The sequence below is a fragment of the Macaca fascicularis genome, chromosome 17 (genome assembly GCF_037993035.2).
Source record: "Macaca fascicularis isolate 582-1 chromosome 17, T2T-MFA8v1.1".
Taxonomy (NCBI): Eukaryota; Metazoa; Chordata; class Mammalia; order Primates; family Cercopithecidae; genus Macaca; species Macaca fascicularis.
The window spans coordinates 33,390,038-33,417,694 of record NC_088391.1 but is presented as its reverse complement, the minus strand read 5'-3'; the positions used below and the strand labels follow the sequence as shown (position 1 = coordinate 33,417,694).

At 35.1% G+C, this 27,657-nt stretch overlaps 1 long non-coding RNA gene across 1 annotated transcript in view; it reads left to right on the top strand.

Annotated features, from left to right (window-relative positions):
- Positions 1 to 219: 219 nt before the first annotated feature.
- Positions 220 to 27,657, top strand: part of LOC135968019 (uncharacterized) — a 50,186-nt gene continuing 22,748 nt past the window's right edge. The window contains exon 1 of the long non-coding RNA XR_010582445.2: positions 220 to 458. This is a non-coding gene — a long non-coding RNA (uncharacterized lncRNA). The remainder of the gene's footprint in view (positions 459 to 27,657) is intronic.

Sequence of the window (27,657 nt, the reverse complement as noted above, 5' to 3'; positions counted from 1 at the left end):
TATAGTAATAATAATATATTTTATCAAGAGAAACGATGTGTTTAACTGTCTCTCCCTCCTCCCGTCTACTCCCTCCTCCTCCCATCTACTCCCTCCTCCTTCCCTCTACCCACCTCCCTCCCTTTTCTCTCCCCTCTCACTAGATACTTTCTCTGCAGCAGTGGGTGAAGAAATATGGCCCAGGGGGTGCTTGTACTTCCTTTAGTAGGGCAAATGTGAACAGGGTGATATTTAGGAAAAAGAAAACTAGGAGCAATCTATTTAGTTCTGCTTCTAGTACAGGTTGAAGCTAAGGGCAATTTGAGTTCTTGAAGCCCATGGACTGTTCAGATTAGGTTGCCGAGGAAATAATCTGTGTGAGTGTGTTACAATTACAGATCAAAACAAAGCAATGCTGCAAGAGGCTACTCTGAATCTAATTCCTCTGGGAAGGAGAGAATGTCCACATTTATTCAGAGGTACGAGGCCATAGCCAATTATCTTTTCGTTTGAAAAATGACCAAGAGTTATAATGCCTTGATTTTGTTTAGGCTTTGATAAAGTTTGTGGCACAATGTTACTAAAATTTTCTCATTCATTTCTCTTAATAACCCCCAGAGTAAAGAGTTTCTGTTTTATCAAGAGAGAAAATGACCCTTTCTGGGAAATATAGGACATTGGCTTAAAAATGAAATGTATACTAAGCAGAGCTGTGTGTACCATAATATTATAAAAGCTACATGAGTCATTTAACTTTGTGGACTGACCTATGTGAATGTGGTTGTGGTGAGGAGAGAGTAGGATTATGGATAGGTTTTGACTAAGTAAGTAGGCTGTAAAATCACTTGATAAAGAACAAGTTGCTGAGGATTATTCTAGTGTACCAGTTAATACAATTCAAGTAAGATGAAAATCAAATGTGAAAATCTGATGGTAGTATTGAATTAATGACTACAGATGAAAATAAAATTTCAGCTATATATTCAAGTGCATCAGGATTTAGTTAGTTTCCAATTCAGAAACAGGTGTTAAATACAGGTCTAGATAATGACAGAAAGGTATGGTCTCTGTGATCCCCATACCTGCAAAATCACCCTGTGAAAGTTGCCCAGCAAATACCTAATTACAACTTAACTTGTTCATAAATCCATGATAAAATCAATACATTTTCCTCATAAAAAGAAGCCTTCCATTGGAGGCTGAATTCCATTTTTTCTTTTATTTTTTATTTAAAAGCAAACACATTTTCTACTTGAATGTTGAATAGGAAATGCCTGAAAATTTACTACATCTCCAGGGCTAACTTTTGCAAGTTCTTTATATTTAATATAGCTTTGATGAACAATTTTTAGTTAGTAGGACTTAATAAGCAAAACAACTGAATATTATTTAAAGTACCCATGATTTTTTTAAAGCAAATAAAAGCCAAAGGAAAGAAAAAGGCTTTAATATACAGGAATATGGAACCAACAGTATAACTGAGAATTTCAATTGTTTATAGGAGTGATTTGAGTTATGTCCTGTCAACCATTATATATTCGCATTCAATAGTAAAGATATAATGATTCTTATTTGAAAGTATGTGGTGCATTCTTCTTTCTTACTTTAATAAGAAAAAAATAACCAGTGGTGCCAGTAACATAATACACAACAATTTTAATGATTCTTTCGTTTAATGTTATGGTCTTAACAGAACATAATGAAATGTGTGCATTGACCAAATTCTTAGTCTTTGAAACATACCATTTTGAGATGAAATATGCTTTGTTCTGAAACAGATTGATATAAAAATGCATGCATGCTATAAAAGAACAAAGACAAACTGTTTTCTAAAACATTAACTTTTTTATATTCACACATTTGGATATTGGTGAAAATAAACATTTAAAGTAATCTAACAAGCTGCCCCAAACCTGCACAGTCCTTTTGTATTTTACCAGAATGACAGATGCAAGACTGGAGAGCGAATAATTCCCTTTAGAAGATGTATTCACAAAGCCGGTGTTGCCAGGATTCTTATGAACTCTTTCATTGCTCGAACCAAAAGTGAAGTAAAATTAAAAAGTGAAATAATTAGCTATCTTAATTTTTTAATATATGCCATCTTGTCACACAGTATCTGTTTCTGTCAATCTGCTGGTTTAATTAAATCAATTCTTTTTAGCCTCAAAGCACAGAAACTTACAAACTGGGTAAAATCTGTAAAGCAGCTTGTGATGGTTTCCATGGTGTGCCAATAATGCATCAAAGTGACCATATTCCAAGACATTAATGTTCAGCTTGATTTTAGTAAATACAACTTTCTTTCTTATTTAAATTTGTATTTAAATACTTCACCAGTATTTGATGCTCAAAATTTAAAAATAGAATTAAAGTGTTTTTTTTTTTTTTAAATCAACTTGGGGGTTCTGCATCCTCCCTTTCCTATACCAATCCCCAGAAGCCCAGAGTAAGCAGCCCTGGGGGTTCATGATCAAACGCTTCTCTAAACGTTAAAAAATCTCTTACTCTTTTATGTTCTCAATACTTTTATATTTGACATCATTAATACCAAATTCCCATGGAGTTCACAAGATAAGAAATAAATCTGGAATGAAATGAGTAGATGCACTGAAGTACCCAATTGTAATCACTGAGTTCTTAGACAAGGTAACTTACCATCAGTAATTTATGGAGAAAACCATTTAGTTTATTAAGTGTTACGTTCTTCTTGCCTAGTGAAGACCAAAAAAAAAAGGATTTTTTATCCCATACTTCTCTTTTAGCTTTGGCTTACTGACTTATAAATTATAAGTACAGTAAAGTCTATCCTAAAAAGGGGTTATATGCTATATATTTTGACAAACTTACACAGTCCTGTAGCTACCACAAAAAATCAGTATAGGATAGTTTTATTCTCCCCCAAACTTTTCTCATACTCCTTTGTAATCAACTTCCTCTCCCCGTCACCAACTTTTGGTAAACACAGATCTGGTTTTTGTCCCTATATTTTTACCTTTTTGAGAATGTCAAATAAATGGAATCCTAAAAAATACAATTTTTCTGAATCTTTTATTTAGCACAATGCTTTTGAAATTATCCATGTTATTGCATGGAACAGAAGTTTGTTGCTTTTTATTGCTGAGTAGCATTGCATTGTATGGATGTGTCACAATTAATTTATTTGTCCAACCCCCTACCTTTGGTGGACATTCAGGTAGTTTACCACTTTTGGTCATTAGAAATAAAGCTGCTATAAAAATTTGCCTACAGGTATTTTTCCGAACCTACGTTTTCATTCCATTTGGGTAATTATCTATTAATAGGAATATATTGCTGGGTTCTATGGTAAAAATATCTTTAACTTTGTATGCAACTGAAAAACTGTTTTTCAAAGCCACTGTACCAACTTTCATTTCCACAAGTAATGCATAAGATTTCTAGTTACTCTAAATCCTTGCATGTTTTATTTTTATTTTTAGTTACCAATATTCTAATAGCTATGTAGTACTATCTCATTATGGCTTTAATTTGTATTTTCCTAATGACTAATGACTATACTTTTATGGGCTTATTTGCCAATCATATCTTTTATTTGGCTTTCGTTCAAATATTTTACCCATTTTTAAGTTGGATTGTCTTATTACTGAGTTTTGAGAGTTCTTTACATATTGTGGTTCTTTACATATTCTGGAATGTAAATGATTTTATTTTTTTAACTTTCTACATCCTTAGTGGATGTGAATGTTCTTTGTTTCATTTGTCGACAATAGATATACTATTTGCAGATAACTGCTCTGTAACACTCAAAGCTCTTATTTAAGTTCTTTGACCATCTTAATTGTTTACTGTATGCCAGTTCTATGCCTTTCACCTAAATACATATAAATATGACTCTACAGAGCCATGTTTGTTTATAAAAAATCTATAAATATAAAATATTGTTATTTTAAAAATAAGCAAAACTAGTGATTTGTTTGTTTTTCTTTTGTTTTTAACTTGAAATTCCTACATGATGGTTGAAATAAAAGAAAATCAAACCTGATAGTAATATAATTTTCGAGGGAACGTAATTTTATAAAAGCTTCAGCTCAATTAGAATGATGACCAAGCTGTCAGAATCTACCTGTGAATCACCTTTAGTTCCATTTTACCTGGAATCTTGCATTAATTTTAGTTGCTGAATTTATTTCGACAAAAGGAAACTACTCTATAAAGTTCCTGTAAGAAGTTTGCTTAACCTTTTCAAGGAGTCTGAATCAAGTTGAGTTGTTTATAAAAAAAAGAAATTCCACTTCTCACTTTGCCACATAAAGTTATAGTAAGAAACACACAGAACTACTGTGAGGTAGGTAAGGTACTGCTCTAATGGTGTAACACATAGAACCAGTCTAATGATACAACACTCTTTAGAACACTCTGAAGAAGAGCAAGCATCATAGCCTTGGATGTGGATGCACTTCTTTAAGCATTCCCACTTCATATTTTATTAAACCTCTTTTCTTCTGAAATATTTCAAAAAAGAGAGGTAGAGAGGAAAGATGAGTCAACACTGGGAAAGAGATGAAGAGCTAAGCAATATGGATATTTAAAATATGTACTGCTTTTACTTGATTAGAGATTTACAAAATAGTAAAGAGTATTCTGAACAAATATTTCAAGCTTTCTACTTAGAACTCTGCCAAACACCTATTGAACAGTCAATATACTTAAGTGACCTATATTGTAGGATACAATTGAGGAATGAGACTTGGCAAGTGGAAATTCAACTAATGAAATCTGTCTACCCTGATAATGAGGTGTTTTTGGACATAAGAAGGTGAATGCCAATATTCGAATGTTATGACTCCAAGTTGGAAAAGAACAGGGCTTGGGAATTTGTTATGAGGCAGGAATGAATGATCTTTTGGATTTCTTCTGACCTATGGGAAATAGTGGTATGATAGCTGCAGGTTTATCTGACATGTGAGTATGAGAGGGTGGACAGATATTAGGCCCACTGTCTCCCGCATGTCAGATAATGACATCTCTTATTAAAAGTAAACTTGAAGGTGAGAGGGATCAAACAGAAGATTCATAGCCTTCTAAGTTCCTCCCATATTCCTGCAGCTATCTACTTCAAAAACCTTTCAGATATCTGATGGCATTAGAATGTTTATTGAAAGTGTTCCACCCAGGCTGGCGTGGTGTATCACACCTGTAACTCCAGCACTTTGGGAGGCAGAGGAGGGCAGATTGCTTGAGCCCAGGAGTTCAATACCAGCTTGGGCAATGTGATGAAAACTCATCTCTACAAAAAACACAAAAGTTACCTGGGTGTGGTGATGTATACCTGTAGTCCCAGCTACTCTAGACGCTGAGGTAAGAGAGCTAAATTAGTCTGGGAGGTCAAGGCTGCAGTGAGCCATGATAGCACCCACTGTACTCCAGCCTGGGTGACAGAGTGAGACCCTGTATCAAAATAAATAATATTTCACCCTGAGACTTAACACAACCATTTAAGGATGATTTAAAGTGATTAGCATTTAGATGTATCTATAAATTTAGCTTATATGAGGCCACCTTATAAACTGATCCACTTAAGAGTAGTCCAAGAAGTTTCCATCTTATGCTGAATTCCCCTTCATGGCCTGTCTATACAATGATTTCAGATTTTTAGGCAAACATGGTATTAAGCAATAAAAGGGACCTGTTTTTCATATTCACAATTCTTCCTGTTTGCTAGAGCAAACCAAGCAAACAAGTCAAAAATCTGTCACAAAATATTTGGTGCCTAATGCCACCAATGACAATGCTACCTTCTGAATCTTGGATATTTGGATCCCTTTCTACATATTTTTTTAGAACTTGTGCATAATAGGAGGCTTTGCATAACCATGGAGAGAAGCATGAGCACAGTGCCATGGCTCTGTCCTAGTGAATACAGAAGAGCTTTCTCATAAAGGCAATTTCTCCACATATTACCATATTTGTGGTGTGGTTCTTCAAATCCTCAACCCATTAGACAGATAAGGGGAGAGTCGAGGAATGTGGGGTGGGGGCTATTGTCCATTAACTCCTGTGTAAGGACAATGTTGTAAATATTAACTTATTTTCCCTCTTATTTACCAGGTATTTTCTGTCTTCTTCTTTCACACATTAAAAAGAAAGAAAGAAAAAGGTTTCAGAATTTTCGAGGCGAGAAGTTTGCAATAGGTTGAAAATCAAAAAATAAAAACAGCACATACTGGCTTTGATATCTCAAACATCCAAATAAATCATTTGGTAGTCCTAGAACCTTGCACAGAATGACTGGAGAGTGTTCCATTTCCTGTGAAGCCACGCAGAGAAGACCAGGGAAAACTTTGAAAGAGAATTGGTATTGTTGACTTAATAGAACACAATTGGATTTTGGTATTGTTGACTTAATAGAACACAATTGGATAATCACGGCATTGTCCAGTGCCTGAGTGAACAGATAATTCAAGCGTTCCCTGCCTCCAGCAATGACTTGGCACTATATAACAACTCTGAAAATCAGATGTGACTCTTTGAAAATTGGGAATCTCAAAAGAATAAAGTCTATTATCCTATTAGGGCTTTAAAATATAAACTAAACTACAAAGTCATATTATTTTCACATTTTAGTTTATGGTGTGAAATTCTTATCTGCTACACTAAACTACACTTGGAACAACTAAGTGTGCATAATTCGAACCCCCTTTCTTGAGGGGTAACTATGGGTGGTGGCTCTAACGTCTCTTCCAACAAAGGTAATTATATGTATGAGTAGGAAAAGATTCAGTTAAATTAATAGTAACTTCTAAACTCACTTCTCTGTATTTCCTGAAATATAGTGCTCTAATCCCACTAATCTCAAATAAAAGAATCTAGTTTATAACTACAAAAGTCAAGGACCAGCAATCATTCGGTATGTTGGGTCAGATGACATTAATTGGGACAATATACAAAACAGATCCATGGAAAATTCCCAAGTGCAAATATGACAGCAAAGTTGGAGAAAAAGAATATTTTGGCTGTAATATGTTCCCCACCAAACTAAACTCATGGTGCTACTGGTAGTAAAATTAGGAGTGGTGGTAATAACAATAATTATTATAAGAAGGAGAATTATTATCATGGCACATAATTTTTGATTATTTATTATGCACCAAGCACTATACTATTTACGACATTATATTATTAAAACTTTTCAACAATTTTATCTCCAGAGTCCATGCTTCTGGCCACTCTTCCGTATTGCTGTCATTTACCACCAACAAACTCTAACATAGACATTCCAAAGGGTAGGAATCAAGTCGAAGTGCCTCAAATATAATTCAGTATTCACTTTGAAGTAGTACATATTTGTGCAGCCAAGAACATACATGTTATTTTCAGTATAGCTTTTCTGCATTTCTGTGGATTCTTTGTCAATGAAATTCTGTTGGAAACAGAAGAATACATTGTTATATTTTAGTTTGTACTTTAATGAATGCACAAATAAATAATCATCCAGAGGATATAATCTATTATTCACGTGCTTCCATACTAATAAAACAGAATGCCCACTTCCTGCATTTTCTATGTCGCATTGGTTAGAAGCTCTAAAAACAGGTTATGTTGGAGATAGGTAGTTGTGGGTATTACACTTCTAGACATGGCTGAAGCATATCTGGAAAGACACATCTCAGCTGCACTGTTATTTTTATATGTGAAGAGCAGTTCTTCACAGTTATCAGAGTGAAAATTCCATCTGCTACTTGCTATATACAGACTCTGAGCAGAAGCCACAGACCTTTAAAAATGCTTATTTGTTACAAGAAAATACAATACATTTTCAGAATCCTCAAATATTGAGCCAGAAAGATTATAGAAAATTCTATGCCAACGAGAGCCCATAGAGATTACAAACATTACAGAGAGAGGAAAACAAAAGTATCCTGAATATCCCTATTGAATAAACTGCCTCGTTATTTAGTTTTGAAACACAATTTCGATTTTTTTTCCTCTGTTGTTACTGATAGAATTTCACAGTTAGGCCGAAATTGAAGAGTGGGTGAGCAAAAGACATGTACTGTACGTGGCAGGGGCAAGTAGAACCGAGGAGGCAGGGGGACACATGAGCAAGTTTAACTTTTGATTCTTTTCAGAAAACAATGAGAAAGAAAACAATTTCTTAAATGAGAGGTAGTCACACACACCTCCAGAATATCAAAATTTAAACAGCTGGTATGGCATTTCAAATATGCATTGTGGGCTGTTCCTTTAGAAAGTCATCATAACTTCTTTTCATTGTCTGTAAAAAATAGATGTTAAATAGTTCTGAGTTTTAAGAGAACACTGAGGCATCTCAGATTCTCCAAAACATGTTTGTTTGCTGTTTCCTAAATATTTAATACAATGCATATATAGGTTAGCATACATTGTGATTGCCTGATTTTTTTTATTGAATTTCCTTTTCAGATGTTCATGATACGTGATGTCCATGTGCAGCAGATAAAAATTTATAACAAAAAATATGAACGTATGAACGTAGTTAGTATTTATGTGTATTTGAATCTTCTATCTTTACTTGTTCTTTCTCTCTTAATTCTATTTTACCTAAGCCCATGCCCCTTATATACTTGAAGAACCTTCCAGGAGAAAAAGCTACTTTTATATGCCCTTGCTTGTTTTTGTTGTGTTTTTTTTTTTTTTTCTTTCCCAAGTAGGTTTTTTACTAGCCCCAAAGGTGTGCATTGTTGGAATAATTTAATGCTATCCTAGGGCTAGTCAATTGTAAACAAGTCTGCTCTATGGAAAAACTGCTTAAAAACTGCAACTCAACATCTTAGACTATGAAAAGGAACTGACTGAGGATGTATTTTTATAATAAGGCTCCTCGATTCACATTTTAAATAAACACTTCCCATTGGAGTTTGTGTGGGTTAGTAAGAACAAAGCGAAATTCTGAACTGTCATTTAGATAAAGATAATGATAACAAAAATAGTTTCTATAATTTTACAAAGGCAAATCTAGTCCTTGAAGAAATCTTACATCAACAATTCACCAGAGTTTACAGAACTTGCTTTGTGCATCTGGGGAGTCACATGTATCTGAGTTTGTTGCCATTTCCCACAATTTAAGTGACTACCAAAAAGTAAAGTTTAAATAATTTGATCTAGAGGTTGGCAAACATTTTTCATTTATTTATTTATTTATTTATTTATTTATTTATTTTTTGAGATGGAGTCTTGCTCTCTCGCCCAGGCTGGAGTGCAGTGGCGCCATCTCGGCTCACTGCAAGCTCCGCCCTCCGGGTTCCCGCCCTTCTCCTGCCTCAGCCTCCCGAGTAGCTGGGACTATAGGCACCTGCCGCCACGCCGGCTAATTTTTTTGTATTTTTTGATAGAGACGGGGTTTCACCGTGTTAGCCAGGATGGTCTCGATCTCCTGACCTCGTGATCCACCGGCCTCGGCCTCCCAAAGTGCTGGGATTACAGGCTTGAGCCACCGCGCCTGGCCGGCAGACATTTTTCTTTAAAGGACCAGATCATAAATATTTTTGACTTTGTAGGCAAACTGTCACAACTACTGAACCCTGCCATTACTGTAACTCCCAAGTACACATGAACAATAAATTAACAAATGGGCATGGCTGTGTTGCAATAAAACTTTATTTACAAAAACAGGCAGTGGCTGCACTCAGCCTGTGAATTGTAGTTTGCCATAGTTTCAAAATAGAATCATTACAATTTAATCTTTTCCCTGAAAAATCAAGAATCTTGCATATTTTATGAAAACCGTTTTATTTCAGATATTTCTAGAGTATCACAACTACTTTTTATCACATTGTCAACAGATTCAATTTTTTTGACTGAACTGAAAGCTTAGTATAAGCCATATATAAAATGGTTGTAAAATATGGGAATTTTTATTCCCCGCATGATTTTCATATTTTTATTACTATTTCAGATTTCTAAATTACTTACTGCTATCTAACAGAACAGGTCAGTTTTCTTTTTACCTTCTGGTGATTTCTTTCATCAATAAACAGCTCAATACAAAGCTCTGAGGGATCAAACCCACTGTTAGTCTTTAAAAACTTCCTGAAAAGAGGCCTCACCCACGTAAATTATTAAAATATTGATGAAAGCAAAACAAGCCACTCCAGTAAACATTATGCATAGTGACAATATAATACTGAGGTTAATGTATAAAATAATGTGATGAAAAGCAATTGTAGGAAAAGAAAGCTTCATCCTATACATACAGTTTTAAGGTTTGTCTTCATTCTTATTCATGGCAGTACACTGCCAACAATACGATGATTTTAATGTTTCTGACTGCCTCTCTTCTCTCTTGATATTACCAGGAGGCAGAGGGTCCTTTATATGCATTTTCAGCTACATAAAGACTCTGTTTAGAACGTTTTACTGGAGTGAGCTAAGAGCTTTAGCTTGCTTAGTGGACTCCTGAATTACTGCAGCTTCATCCTGTCCTTATGCAGACTGTGACAATGTTTTATTTACTTTATTGTCTTGTTACCCTTTAAAGTGTGCGTACTTTGCCCACTTAAATTAGCAGAAACTCATTTTCTCCTTTCACTAACAATAGCAAAATAGATCTATTAAAACTTTACAAGTGTAAAAAAGGACAGTCTACCATTTAGCTTGAACTAAGAAAGACTCACTTTGCACCGCTGATTTATACTCTCCCTTTCACTAGATCTCATTTACCCTATATGTTGCTGGCAAACAAAGAAATATTGGAGAGCATCTCATGTGTTTCATTTATGGGACAACATATTCTGTGTCTAATTCTAACATACATCCCAGAATGTTAAATCTACCTGGCATCAAGCAATTCATGCCTTGATGATTAATTACAAGTCTAATAGAAAAGATAAACAACCCATTGCAATTGCAGAACAGTAAGCAATTTCCTTAATCATGGAGAAATTACTAAATCCTATTCATCACAGGTGTGTAGGTTTATGTTATCAGCATCTGCTGTGAATCACATGAAGTTATTATTTTCATTCTACAGCACCAATGGGTGTTTATGGAAATAACTGTACACTATACAATTTTGATTGCACAGTGAGAAAAATAGTTATTTGGAATGCAATTTGGACTGCAATATTTCTTTTTTGTTGCCTCTCATTTGGCAGCTTATGCTACTCAGATATTATCATCAATATGCCATACATAAACTTACATTCATCACTGGTACTTAGGCTTATTAACTAAACAGCAATTATATTGTCGTAGGAGGATTATGGGAATGCCTATGACTGAGTGTTGCAATGTTTCCTTCTTTATAGCACAATGTGTTTTTTGTTGTTAACAACAAGCCATAATGTAAACAGTCTGTTTGAAAGTATAAGAAATGTCATTGAAGGCAAAAACATCATTTTATGAAAATGTCCATTTATAAACATTCTTTTATAAAACTTAGCAACTCAACATATTCTAACAGAAAGTATATTGAACACAATCTACACAAAAGGTTCAATTGTAATAGGCAATTTTACAAATCAAAGAAGGTCTGATATTCATGCAAAATCACAAAGATCACTTGAACCCAATCTCAATATTTTTTTTAAAAAGTAGGTGAGTTTTAGAGTTATCAGTTCCCACTAAATGATATATAACTTCCCCTCAAAATAAAACGGTAACTGGTTGTACCTCTTGGTAGCCTGTCATTTACCTGTAAGACACTTCTCCAGAGCGAGCCCAGCCTTTGTGACTCCAGATCAACTGAAAGTAGAACAAAGACAAGCAACCTCTATTGCATTCCAGCATCACTACAGCAAGTTTGTGGACCATGTGGTAGGTCCTTGACATTCTCTTGACCACACTCAGTATCTGTAAGAGGGAAAAGTTCATTCTTTCCTCTTGTCACATACCTGAAAAGAGAGTCGAGAGGGAACGTCTCTGCCTGCTTCCTACATAGTTAATTTAGTGGGCTGGTTATCAGAGTTCATAACTAAAGTTTTTCCATAGGCTGTAACATCATAGTGAGTTTGCTAAAATGTACTATGTAAGGCTCACAGATGCTGGTAGTACTGAAAATTTCCAGATTTGATTTTTTTTAAAGGACAGAATTGAAAGAGAGAGATTGCAAGCTATTTTATACAGGAGATAGAAAACTAGTTGAAAAATAGACTCTGCTAATCTAACAGAGATCTTACACCAACTACTTTAAAATATGTAAACGTGCAGAGAGAAGAATTTTTACTGGGGAGTTTTTTTTTTAACCATCATCAACTGTGACTACACTTGTAAATAGTAAGTTGCAATATTTGAAGTAATGAAAGTCATATTAAATACTTTCACCTGAGTTCATTAGGTTTATTGATATAATTGCAGTTCTGCTCTAATTTGCATATATTAACAGATATTTTGTATTCACTGTGCAATAGCTTCATAAAACAACATGATGTGACTACAGTTGGAACTAGAAATTAGGACTGGCCAAATAGAAACCACAGACTTTCTATTAAAGCTTCAGGCAATGATTCCGTTTGAGTTTGAATGAGCTATTTCACTTGTGTCTGTACTCATCTTGCTATAGGTATAAATTAGAATCATCATTTCTGCCCTATGATTCCTCAGAGATGATAAGAGTATAAGTTCAGATTTTAAATAAATCCTGGAAGTCTTTAAAGAAAACAGGGATATACTAAATAACAATGAATCTATAATTTCTCTTTTTATATTTAAAAATTATAATACGGCCAGGCACAGTGGCTCACGTCTGTAATCCCAGCACTTTGGGAGGTCAGGAGGTCAAGACCAGCCTGGCCAACATGGTGAAGCCCCATCTCTACTAAAAATATAAAAAATTAGCTGGGTGTAGTGGCAGGAGTCTGTAATCCCAGCTACTTGGTAGGCTGAGGCAGGAGAATCACTTCAACCCAGGAGGCGGAGGTTGCAGTGAGCCGAGATTGCGCCCTTGCACTCTAGGCTGGGTGACAGAGTGAACCTCCATCTCAAAAAAAAAAAAAAAAAAAAAAAAAATTATAATAGAAACTTGCGTTTTATTTTAAAAACTCATCACTGCTGTGTGGTCCAGATGCTGAGTTGACATTCCCACTATAAGCAAGAAGTGATTCATTCTCTACACGTGTTATTACAATTTTCAATCTATTTACTCTTTTAAGATGGCAAAATCCTGCTAATTTTTCACACTTTTTGAATATAAAAAGGCATATACATACATACAAAATACAATTTTTCCTTTTTTAAAAAGAAATTTAGAAAATTGATTTAGAATATATATTTCCTGGAATGATTTTCCCCTGGCTTTTTAGGCTGATTTTTCTTTCAGCTTTCAAATAATAGGATTTATTTAATTTATATTTAAATAAGCTATATCTGAAAGAAGACTATTTTTCTAACAACCCAAGATGACTTACATTATTAAACATTTTATTTTTTTCTCCTATTATTATTTAGTTTTACCTTATTTTCTATGAAGAGATTTCTATTCGTGACTATTTTAGAAGAAATTTGATTTTCTTATGTTTTTCCTGTCTTGTAATTGTCTTATAGATTTGATTCTTAACCTGTGGGTTGGTATTATTGTTATCTCTATATAATACATGAGAATGCTGAGCCACATAGTGATTAAGTAACCTGCTAAGGCTATACAGCTTTGAATTGGGAGAGAAAGCACTCGAATCCAGGCTCTCTGTTTCTAATGCAGTATTTTACCCATCTACTATATTGTCTCTCTGGGCTAGTGCCCTGAAAAAGTAGAGAAATGAAGACACTATTTATCCAATAGGGGGAAAAGCACAGGAAGATAAGACTGGTGAAGGTAAGACTTAAGTGAAAGAGAGAAGAAACCAAGGGTTTGTCTTTAGATATACCAGCACTGGGAGACTATTATAAGCTGAATTGTGTGCCCTCAAAAGGTGTCGAAGTCCTGACCCCCAGTATTTGTGAATGTGGCCTTATTTAGAAATAGGATCTTTGCTGGTGATCAAGTTAAGATGAGGTAATTAGGGTGACCCTAATATAGTATAACCATGTCTTTACGAAAAGGAAATTTGAACACAGAGACACACATGCAGGGAGAGCGCCACATAAAAATGAAGACAGAGATGAAGGTGACATATCTATAAGTAAAGAAATGCCAGATATTACAGGCAAACCACAGGAAGCTGGTTAAGAGGCCTGGAATAGATTTTCCCTTATAACCCTCAGGAGGAATTCACCTTGCCAACACCTTGATCTAAGACTATCGCCTCCAGAACTTGAGACAATAAATTCCTGTTGTTTAAGCCACCCAGTGGGGTACTTTGTTACAGCAGCCTTAGGAAACTAAGCAGAGGCTTGTGCTCACCAACTGGGGTGAGTTAAATAGCAGTTGTATATATGATTCTAAGTTCAAAAAAGAAGTCTGGGCTCAATGTGGTTTGAACAGAATTTATATACAAATTTGAATAAAATGCTTTCTTATAAGACACACCAATTTATATTTCTTTTTATTGGATTCTGCCTTTTAATTACAAAATGGCCTATATCTACATATTTCTCAATACCAAATTAATTTTATCATTTCTCTGTTTCTTTTTCTTTTCTTTGTTTTTTTTTTTTTTTTTTTTTTTTGAGATGGAGTTTTGCTCTTGTTGCCCAGGCTGGAGTGCAATGGCGTGATCTCAGCTCACTGCAACCTCTACCTCCTGGATTCAAGCGATTCTCCTGCCTCAGCCTCCTGAGTAGCTGGGATTACAGGCGCATAGCACCATGCCTGGTTAATTTTTGTATCTTTAGTAGAGACGGGGTTTCTCACAGGCTGGTCTCGAACTCCTGACCTCAGGTGATCTGCCTGCCTTGGCCTCCCAAGGTGCTGGGATTATAGGCATGAGCCACCATACTCGGTGGCTCATTTTTCATATTATGCCTACTGGATACTAGTTTAATTTTGTCCTACCCCACATTTGTCACCATCACTCTCCCTGTAAAACTAACATGAAAACTATTTTGCAAACATGTAATATGTTAAGTATGTGGAACTAACATTTTGGAGCACTCACTTCATACCAAGAATTGTGTTCTGCATACTACATGGATGTTCTTGTTTTAATTCTATAATATTCTTTAGGGGCAAAAGACAAAGCAAAAATGTTTGTAACTATACAATTCATAGCCAAGTAAATGTTACAAAATTTTAGTAAGTGTGATGTCAGGCCCATGACAGGTTCTCAACACATTCAGTTTCTCTACCTTTATGACATTTTCAATGCATATTAGTTTCCATACATTTATGGGTGGATTATTTCTCATAAAAACTATTAATATTATTGAGAATGTATCAACATAAAATCAAAGTAGTCATGTGTCTATCTTCTGGTACTAAATTGAAGGAAATGTGTGTGTGTATATCATTCAGTCTTCTTAGTTGTAACCAGTAATTTAATTTTGGATAATAGAAGGAGAAAAGGAGTTTATTAAAAGGATACTATATAGCCAGATGAATCAATGGGAAACCTATGGAAACAGATGAATGGCATCTATGGAATCAGCCTCAGCTAACAATACCATCTGGAGATTTATCTGGTCGGGAAACCACTGTCACCCTTTCTTACCAATCACCAGATGTTATGGCTGTCTCTGTTACCACTACTGTATGGAAAACTCAATCCTATAGAATTCTTGTCATATAATACTACTATATGTTTGTAGTATTAATAAATACTACTCCTGTTTGTCAGAGGTTCATGGCTCCATTTTTCTGGTGTGAGTTTTTGCGGCAAAGCCAGCACCAATGTCACTGATGGGCAGAAAGTAGATCATGTTCTTGAGTCTCTGTTATAAGAAGTCTGAAAAAGCAGGAATCGGGTATATTAACCTCCTATGACAGGGAATGGTCTCTTACTACCAATAAAATCCATGTAGTAAAATATAGCCAACTCTACAAAAGAGATTCAGATATTCCATAGCCGTAAGTAGTGACAATGCTCACCACACTGTGGCAGACACTGTGTCTTATTCATCTGTATATTCCAACACCTAACCATGTGAATAAAACATACTAGGCAATTAATTTAGCAAAATCAAATAATAAGGTACATGAAGAGTAGTAACACCAATTAAGTGAAGTTCACTTTTATTATTTATTCAAACTTTAAATAAGGCTCACAATTTTGAATCCTTGTCAAATTTCATAGTTCGACCTGTATGTTTATGGGATCAGTAGTTTGATTCTATTTAATTTAATATTGGAGAGCTACTTAGATTGAGATGCATGTTCAAAAATGCAAGTGTTTTGTTCATTTAATAAATAATTGTGGCAAATTTATTAAAAATATGTTATTCCCTGGCCCCTGAAGCAATAATTTCTCATTTGAATTCAGTTGTCATTGAAATAAGGCTAAAGCAAAAATTGGTATAATATCATTCACTTGGAATAGAAAGTAATTAATAAATAAATCCGGGTAAATGTATTGGCTAAACACTCTGAAGAACTAACCAATTAACACAGCACCTCACTCATGGTCTCTGAACATTATTCATTCATTATTCAGCATACATTTATTGAGTAGCTAGAGCAACATGCCAAGTATACTGTTGGAACAGAGGATATGTCCTATATATAAAACAGTGTCACATTTCTATCTTAAAGGGCAAAAAAAAAAAAAAAAAGTGGAGAAATTCTACTTCCAAACTAATGCTATTGAAATTCTCAAATGTACAGCTAATCAGAAAGTTATTTTTGCCAAAATTATCATACAGGTTTCTATGTCACCCCAGATGTAATTGTCAAGTGCAGTTTGTGTCTCATCACTCTTTGCCACATCCTTTCTTTGGCCTTTCCTTCCATATGCTTGTCTCTCTCCTGCCTGTGGTTTTCTATTTCTGTCTCTCTATCTCTCTCTAAGAAAAAAAAAAAAAAAGGATATCACTTTGCCTGCTATGCACTAAACTGAATAAGGAAATGATATCCATCAACTTTATCTCTTGGCACCATTCTTCCTGGTAATATATAGCATGCTACTAATTTTCAGGTGAATAAAATGCCCTTGCCTCTTGACTGTGGATATATGGATATAATCTATCCTTTTGTATGTGTTTTTCACTGCTTTGTGGAACTTTCCAACTATAGTATTAGTAAAATGGAAAGAAAATCTAATCCATCCTTTGTCTTCTTGTCTTCTGAAGGACAGAAGGCTAAAATATTTATCCACTGACCCACAGGCCCCATTAGTTGAAAGCTGCCCCCAACAGCATTAACTTCCCTTCCAGATTGTAGTTTTGCATAGGCCAGGGGACCTGTGTCAAAAAATTGGGAGGGGGGTGGGAAAAGAAAAGCTTGAAGAGACTTACTGTTCTGCTTGAGATAAGATGCCATCTGCACGTGATAGGTCTGAATTCACATGGAGCTGTCCACCACGGTAGCATCCAGACTCAGTGGGTAGGCCAAAAGGAGGCAAGTTCAAATGCCATTGCATGTTTTTATTTATTTATTTTTCTTCTGTCACCCAGGCTGGAGCGCAGCGGTACGATCACAGCTCAGTGAAGCCCAGAACTCCTGTGCTCAAATAATCCTCCCGCTTCAGCCACCAGTGTAGCTGAGACTATAGGTAGACACCACCATGTTGGCTAATTAATATTAATATTATTATTATTATTGTTTGTAGACACTGGGTCTTGATTTGTTGCCCTGACTGATCTTCAACTCCTGCCCTCAAGCTATCCTTTCACCTTGGCCTCTCAAAGTACTGGGATTCCAGGTGTGAGTCACTATGCCCAGCCTGCCATTGCGTGTCTTGATGTAGCAGACAATCCTAGATGTTCCCTGACAATCTTCACCCAGCCAATAGCTGATTTTGCCAACCCTTCTTCCTTTCTAGTTAACTAGTTTTGGAGGTGCAATTGTAACACAAAACTGGGGAGACAAGGAGTTTAGGAACAGTTATTTTGTATGATAGTTTTCAAGTTCTGAAAAACTAAAAATCTAATCAAACAAAAGCAGCATTGGAGGCATAAGAGTGAGGGATATGCAGATATTTGCTATCTACCATCTGAAGTATTTTTGCTCTTACCTGCATTCCAAGGGCTGGATGTTATATCATCACCAACTCTACAGTAAGTGGGGAAAGAAGTGTGGCATAATTTAGAATCCTAGGTGTCTGAAATCACCACCATTTTTTTATCCACTAACCTGTATAGAGCTTTCAAATAGAAATTCTGAGGACTATGTACTCAAGTGTCTTTAGGAGCCAGACAAGCGAGGCCAGCCAAGTGGACATTATGCCAAACTGCGTAACAGATGCCCGCCTATAGAAGACAGCAGATACTTTCTCTATCCAAATATTGCAGGTGAGAAGAAACCTGCGGTGATAGATAGCCCAATGGTGGCTTTTTCAAGATAAACCAGAAATCAGGATATTTATATAAAATCTCCCAATTTTAAAATTTGAAAACATGTTTAAATGTTTAACTTTTATTAATTTTTAAAATATTCAAAAATAACTTTGAAATGTTTTAAATGTACAAAATAAAACAAATGTACTGGCCAGGATCTTAACTGCTTAGTACCAATATGTTGATTCCTTCTTGTTCAAGTGAGGGGTGACTAGAATTACTATTTGCTTATCCATAAAGTGTAGAGGTAGTATATACAAATTTCAACATTATCTCTTAAATCAATGAATTCCTTAAATCATATCAATGCTTCCAATTATTACTACTGAAATTCTAATTTAAGACTGTGCTAGGACAACAAAGACATGTGAACTCTGTAATTTTATTCCTTCAAAGGTCCTTGCCACCATTTAAATAAATATTTGGCACTTTCTGAGAACATATGTGAAGACTAAGCACACAAAAAGTGTTTACAAAATTACCTGCCCTAAACTAGATTCAATTAAAAAAATTCACAGTCAAGATAGAACATTTATTTTTACTTCATTCAGGTGAACATATAAAGCATTCATATGCCCACTATTTGAATCTATAATACCCGAAAATGGCTATATTAAAAATTGATAAATATTTTATTATATGCTGACCAACTGCACAATACTGTCACAGTCTTACTTATCCACATAAATTTATATTTATTTAAAAACTTTTAAAATCCTTAAATTATTTTAGAAGTTAGGCATGAAAATCTTTCCTTTTTTTTCATGTCACAGCACCAAACATATTAGGGCTGCTTCTCTGTAATAATGTTTGTATTAGTCAACATTCTCCAAAGGGGCAGGTCCAATAGGATAGATAGAAAGATGAGAAGAGATTCATTAAGAGATTTGACTCATTTGATAATGGAGGCTGAGAAATCCCAGGAGAGGCCATCAGCAAGCTGGAGAGCCTGAGATGTTAGTAGCATGGCTCAGTCTAATTTTGAAGGCCTCAGAACCAGGGAAGCTGATAGTATAACTCTCAGTCCAAGGTCAAAGGCCTGAGAACCGGGGGGCTTCTGGTTAGGTCCTGGAGTTCAAAGCTCAGAAAGCCGGAAATTTTGATGTCCAAAGGCAGGAGAAGTGTGTTGCAGCTCCAGCAGAGAGGGAGAGGGAGAAAGAGTGAGAGGAAATCCCCTTTTTCCTATCTAGGCTCCTAGTGGATTTGAGGGTGGCCACCCACATTGAGGGTGGATGTTCCTCATTCTGTCCACCAACTCACAAGCAACCCAGTCTCCTCTGGAAATACTTTCACAGACACATCCAAAATAATGCTACACTAGTTCTCTAGGTAATCCTTAATCCGATCATGTTGACACCTAAAATTAACGATCACAATATTCAAAACAATAGCTATATAATTTGTATTTTTTATTAGAAAATCCTACCCACTAAATCTTTTTTTTCTGACAAGACTTAACATTGTCAGATTGTAATAACCCAAAACAGGGGAAATTTTATTTTATTTTATTTTTCATTTTTATTTTATTTTTATTTTTTTTGAGATGGAGTCTCGCTCTGTCCCCCAGGCTGGAGTGCGCTGGTGTGATCTTGGCTCACTGCAAGCTCCGCCTCCCAGGTTCACCCCATTTTCCTGCCTCAGCCTCCCGAGTAGCTGGGACTACAGGCACCTGCCATCACACCCGGCTAATTTTTTTGTATTGTTTTAGTAGGAACGGGGTTTCACTGTGTTAACCAGGATGGTCTCGATCTCCTGACTTCATGATCCGCCCGCCTTGGCCTCCCAAAGTGCTGGAATTACAGGCGTGAGCCACCACACCCCACCAACAGGGGAAATTTGATGGTGAGGATAACAACAATCTCTTAAAAATGATGACACCATTAGGTGTTTATACCTCATCAATTTACAATCTCAGGTTTGACTCTGAATCAAATTATCTAGAAATATGTCTACTATTATGAATATAATTGGAAAATATATTGAATATAAACCACATAATACCTTTTTCAGGAGACTTTGCCCTGCAAAGTAACTTAATAAGAGAGCGAAAATATGATTGAATTCAGAAAAACGGTGTAGCTCTTTGTGAAACCCAAAAGCCATGCACAGCCTGATACATGTCTTTGTATGTAGTATAAGGCCACCTTACCAACTCATGAAGACATATAACAAAACAAAATGTCATGCCTTTTTCCCATCTTTGTTTTTATTAAAATATATAATATAGTATGTAACTTCTTATCTCTTTTTCTTGTTTTCGGACAATCTTCCATATGTGTTTACTGAATATACATGCATGTTAAACCTCCCAATATAATCTTTACTAAATAGCCATTAAGCTACTGTTCATTTCTTTTCTTAAAGCTGCTACTTTAAAATTAATGTCCAAATAGCTGTACGTGTATAGCTTAGTGGCTGTTGCTAAACAATCAAAATATCAGGGGTGATAATATCTTCAAAGGTACTTAACTTTAACCTTTCACATACAGAGGAAAACATGGTTTAAGAGTTATAATGTCATATTATCTCTAATTTTTTTTCTTCTAAAAACCAAAAATTCAACTCTGGACCACTTGGCTTCCATGGCATCTTCCCTTAGATTTTTACTTATTACTCCTAATCCAATTGTTGTTCCCAAACTTGTCTACAAATTATTGTACTCTGGTGAACTTCAAAAAATAGTAATGACTTTGGCCCATCACAAGAGACTTTGATTTAATTGATTGTGGGTGTGTCCTAGGCTTTGGGACATTTAAAAAAATTCAGGAGATTCTAACATGCAGACAGGTTTGGAAACCACTGTGTTAGTGCAAAGTCATGGCTCCTTGATGGGTATTTTTTGAGCACTGGCAGTCTTGCTCAGTGCTTGTATCTCAGAGAATATATGAAGTACACAAAAACTTCTTAAAGAGTGCAGCTCTTTTAAAAAATCAAGGCCAAAAGGGGTTCATAGAAATAAAAACAAAAATAAAATGCCTAAAGAAAAGTGGCCTGGGTGTAGGAGGTATAGTTCTCAGGGCATGGTCTCCCCCAAATCCTGCATGTTCCAATGAATTGGGAGCCATAAAGCTCTCTTTCTCCTGCATTCAGCCTTAGGCTCATCTACATTATTATAAGAACAAAACACTAATTCCATTGATCCAGTTGAGCACGGTATTTTGAGAAAATGTAGATAATAGTTCTATAAGGATATACAGTATTTGTAAGAGCATTTCATCTAATAGTATTTAATGTAGATGGCTGTATACAGGAGGTTAATAATTGCATTGGTGCTTAATGTTCTGAAAATCATATTATGGCAATCCTATATAAGAAACAAACTGTTGAAAACATAGCTTTATATGTAGTGTAAGGTAAATGAATATTTTATTGTTTCTGGGTGCCTAATAAAAATGTAATTCTTTTAGTTATCGTTAGCTCAATACCAAGGATGATGTAATAAGTACTTAAGGGTGTCATGTCACAATTGTCTCTTTTTCTCCTACACAGCTTGAAACTCTGTAAGGACACAGCTGCAAACAAAGGAAGTGCTTGATATTTATGCATCATCTGCCACAATTTCATTGCTGCTTGAACCAGATAAATTATGAGGGGTATTTTAACAACTTATACCTCAGCTAGTAATCAGATGCTTACAGTTCAGCACAAAAATGTGTTACATTGAATGGAATAGTCTTTCCAAGTAGCTACTGTTAGATCCAAACTTTAGTTTGGAAGCATATGCACATTTATTTACACATTTTAAATTTGGGAAAAAGCATTGAAAAGAATAGTGTAATTATATTGCTATATTTGATGCTGACTTTCTTACCAAGCTGACATAGTTATGTGACTTTTCAAGGGATCCACTCCTGAGAGTTACCATTCATTTGTGAATACAAATTTTAGTTCATCCATTAAAATTATGTTATTGGTAGAATTTACATAATTAGGCATAATATAAATTGCTAAAATATTTTAAGTAATGGTAGAGATGTGTAATCTGATACATACTCAATGAAAATGAGTCATAAAAAACATAGAAGGGACCTGAGAGATTATTTTATCCATTTCCTTCAATTTGTGTATCAATATATCAAATATTAACTCAACAAATATTTATTGAGTCTCTGTCATTAAAAGTGCATGTAGAAATTGAGACACAGGGAACTGAGATGACTCACCCAAGGGTCAAACTGGAACAAAAAGTTACAATACTTGGCTTACAATGCAAGGGTCTACACACTGCATGATGTTGCCAATACTACAGTCCTGTCTGCCACCACTTCACTGCCACTGCCTGCACTTGCTAGCAGACAAACTTCCCTAAGCCATCTATTCAACATTTTATTATGAAAAATTTCATAGAAATGGCAAAACAAAGATTTTAAGGTGAATATCCTTACATGCACCACCTGTATTCTTCCATTAGCCTTTTACCCAGTTATTTTATCACATTTCTACCCATTTATTCATCTCAGTATTAATCTGCTTTACAATCTTATTGTTAAGTACATTTTAAACTATATTATAGACATCAGTATACTTTTTCCTAAATGCTTCAGCACACATATCATTAACTAGAATCCAGCGTTTGTTGAAGTATAAGGAAATGCACAAATCGTCAGTGTACATTCACTGAGTTTCAATAAATACATACACCCAAGTATAATCTCTTTCAAGATACAGGATGTTGTTATCAGTCTATGGAGATACAGCAATCTACGGCTGGCAGGCCAAATCTTGTACTCCCAACAGTTTCTGTAAATAAGCTATTTTTGAAACACAGCTACATACATTTGCTGACATGTTTATGGCTGCTTTTGTGTTACAATGGCAGAATAGAGTAGTTGCAACAGGAACCATCAGGCCCACAAGCTGAAAATATTTGCAATCTGGCCCTCTACAGAAAAAGTTTGGTACATGGTATTCTAGAAAGTTTCTTCTGGTCCTTTCCAGTCAATTCTCCAGATGAAGATTTTCATGTAAATAAAAGCATACCATATGCACTCTTTTTGTAAGGCTTCATTTACTCATTTTACTGTTTTTGAGATACATTTATTTTGTTGAATATTTCTGTAGTTTACCTGTTTTTATTGCTCAGTAGTATTACAATGTATGAGTATACTCCAGCTTGCTTATCTCTTATTGATAACATTGTTTATTTATATTTGGGGGCTATTATGAATAAAACTGCTATGAACACCTCTTATGGTTTGAATTTGACCCCTAAAGTTCATGTGTTGGAAACCTAATCCCCAATATAAGAGGGGATTTGAGAGGTGGGGCCGTTAAGAGGTGATTAGGTTATGCGGGTTCTGCCCTTATGAAGGGATTAATGCCTTTATTGCTGAAGTGGGACAGTTATCACAGGAGAAAGTTTCTGATAAAAAGATGAGTTCCACCCTCTTTGCCACTCTCTTTCGCATGTACACTCTCATATCATGTGATGCCTTCCACCATGTAAGGAAGCAACATGAGGGCTCTTTATAGTGTAGCCCCACAATCTTGAACATCCCAGCCACTAGAACAATGAGAAATGCATTTCTCTTCTTTATAGATTACCCAATCTCATGAAGTCTGTTACAGTAATACAAAATGGACTAAGACAATACCCTTGTGTTAATGGTTGTTGTAAAACCATGGTTCTTATCTTCTTAGTTTAAAATAAATTAAACAAGAGGCACACATCTCACAAAGGAGATGCAGTATAGAGCAATTTATTGCAAAGAATAAAGAATATTTTGAAAGTTAAGTATGGAATAGACAGTACACCCAGAGAGAGAGACGGTTCAGAGCTGGCTGCTCCTAAGGATAAGACAGCATTGGCTGTTACTGGGAAAACTCCCGTTATGGGAGTCTTCATGATTATTCATAAGGGGAATGGGAAGAGGTGTTACTAATAAGCATATTCTGGTGGTCCTTTGGGTGCACATGTGCAATAGCTGTACATGCTTGTTCTTACATCACACGTCTCATTAAATCTCCACCCAGGAGTGTGCTTTTTACTATTACAATGAGTAAGAGTAAGTCCGAGGATAGGTAAAATCGAAATGCACATGCTCTCTACAGGAGATAGTTTTGTTTGAATGAACTTGACTACAATGTGAATGCTGGGGCTTATTGTGTTGCAGGCGCAGTCGCCATGGTTGCTGTGTCTCAAGGACATGGTTTCTTCCTTGACTACCTATCCGGCCTCACTTGTGTATGTTTTCATTTTGGAGGAGTAAATATGTACGAGTTGATAGGATAGTTCATAGGATAAGCATATATACAGTTTTTTAGAGGAATGCTAGACTGACTCTCAGCATGGTAATACAATCTTACATTTATACAAACAAGGTATGAGAGATCCAATTGCTCCACATCCTTGACCATACGTGATGTTGTTACTTTTTTGTTTGTTTGTTTGGCTACTCTAGTTGGTAGATAGTAGTATCGTATGTGACTCTAATTTGTATTTTCCTAATGACTAAAAATATTGAAGGACTTTCTCCATTCAGTCTCTAGTGATGTCACCAATATTTGCTTCTCAAATCTCAAACATTTTATATGCATCATTGTTATGGAATGGATCACGTATCCTGGATTACAATAATTTCAATCAGAAAATACAAATCTTTATTTAGTGCTATGTAAATCAAATTAATGCTTGAATGGAGAGAATTTATTAAATGATTGACTAATTCACTCATTCATTCATGGAATTAATTTTTATTGGTATATTTCTATATTTTTTTCTGCTATTCTAGAATCTAGGATTAAAGTAACAAATAAAACAGAAAATGTCTTTGTGTTTAAGGAGTTTACATTCTAGAAAAGAAGACAGATATCAAATATATAACTCTATTAAAAAACAAGATATTATAAATAATAAAGCATAGTTTACAGGAAATAAATAGAAAGATTAGCTAAAGAGAGGTTATTGTTCCTTTGGACAATGGTAGTCACATTTTTACAGAAATCTACTAGTAGAATTATCCATTGTCTCACCAGGATATATTCTTTTCTTTTACCCTTCCTCACAGAACACCAGCTTAGTTCTGGTTCCTCCTTACTTACACAGTATGTCTACTTGGTCTGCGGTAGTTCCCTCCTAATGAATAGATCAGGCCAACAGGATGCTAGGGAGCTTCTGACAGAGTTAGTTCTAGATCTTTAAGAAAAGCTTATTATACAGTCAGCTCATTATTTCTTTTTACTTTTTTACATGTCTATGATTGAGAGCTGTAACTATTTCAGCTATTTTACTACCAGCCTGAGATACGTTAAGGCTATCAAATCTCAGAGCATCTCAGAAGCATGAGTGACTGAACTAAATCAGATGTGAAACCTGCTCTACCATTGGACTTATTGAATATATATTTCAATAAATTTAAGCCATTGGCCTTGGATTTCTGGTAACAAACTTACTGATAAGGACTTGTAATATGGTACAGGGGCAGATATAGAAAGAGTCAAGGGGAGAGAAATCCATTCACAGGGATAAATGAGTGCAAAGGTCACTGAGTAATGAAAATAGATTGGCATTATCAATGAAAAAAGAAAACAGGACACTGAGTTCGGAGAGTGGTAGAGGAGAAAACTATGGGGATCAACAAGTACTAGATTACAAAGTACTAAAAGGCAGTAGTCAGGAGATTGTATTTTATTTGCTCTATGATGGGAAAACATTGACAATTCTTCTTTTGAACAGCTTAGACGTATAGTGGACATACAATAAACTATACACATTGAAAGTATAGAATTTAAGTTTTGATATATGTATGTATCTATGACAGAGTACCACAATCAAGTTAATGACCATATTAATTACTTCCCAAACATTCCCCCTGCCACTTTGTTTTCCACACTTCCACTCCTCCATTCTAGCTCTGCTCAGACAACCACTGATTTACCTATTACCACTATAATTAAGGTTGAATTTTTCTTGAGTATTACATAAAGGAATCATACAATGTGTGATAGTTTTGATCTGAATTTCTTCACTCAACACAGCTTTTTTTTAAATCACCCACACTGCAAAATATAACAATATTTTATTTCTTCTTATTGCTGATATATACAAAATATATACAATATTGCATGTGTAAAGAAATCATAATTTCTTTTAAATCCATTATCCTATTGATGGATATCTAGGTGGTTTCTAATTTTGGGCTATTATGAATAAAACTTCAGTTAACATTAATGCACAGACCTTGTATGAATATATCTTTTCATTTATTTAGGGTCAATTACTAAGATTTGGATTGTTGGACCATTTGGTAAGTGTATGTTTAACTTTTGAAGAAACTGCTAAAGTTTATTTCAATGTAGTCATAATATTTTACATACCTACCAACAAAGAATGAGAGTTCTAGTTTTTCCACATTTCACATTTCATGCCAACACTTATTAGGATTAGTCTTTTTAATTTTAGGAATTCAAATAGGTGTGTCATAGTATCTCATTATAGTTCTAACTTTTTATTGTCCTGATGACTAATGATGCTGAATATCTTTTCATGTGCTTGCTATCTATGTATATGGTGAAGCATTTGTTTAAGACATTTGCCCAGTTTATAATTTACTATTCGTTTTCTCCTTGAATTTCGAGAGTATTTTACAGTCTAGTTATAAGTTCTTTGTCAAATTTATGATTTGCAAATGTTTTTTACCCAATCTGTGGCTTGTATTTTCATTCTCTTAATAGTGTCTTATGAAAAGCACAAGTTTATAATTTTGGTTAGTACTAACAGTGTTGGTACTCTAATTTGTTTCTCTTTTTAAAATTTATTGTGGTTCTTCTAGGTCTTTTGCATCCCCACATGACAATTATAATTAGACAGTAAATTGACATAAAATATGTTTTTAAATCACATTCTAGTACTTCTGCGAATAATGTGTCAGATATCTCAAAGTGAACCTTTATTAATACAGCACTCAATCCATATTTTTAAATAAATGAAAAAAATAAATGGATGAAATGACATAATTTTAAGGCAAAAATTAATGAATGAAGAGGGTCATTTTATGTTGATATAGGGCATAATTCACAATAAAGATACAAAAATAATATTCTGAACATCATGACATCAAAATATCTCATACCTGTAATCTCAGCACTTTGGGAGGCTGAGGCAGGCAGATGGATCATCTGAGGTCAGGAGTTAGAGACCAACCTGGCCAACATGGTGAAACCCTGTCCCTACTAAAAATACAAAAATTAGCCAGGCATGGTGACGGGCACCTGTAATCCCAGTTACTCAAGAGGCTGAGGCTGGAGAATCTATTGAAACTTGGAGATGGAGTTTGCGGTGAGCCAAGATTATGCCACTGCACTCCAGCCTGGGTGACAGAGCCAGACTGTGTCTCAGAAAATAATAATGATAATAAT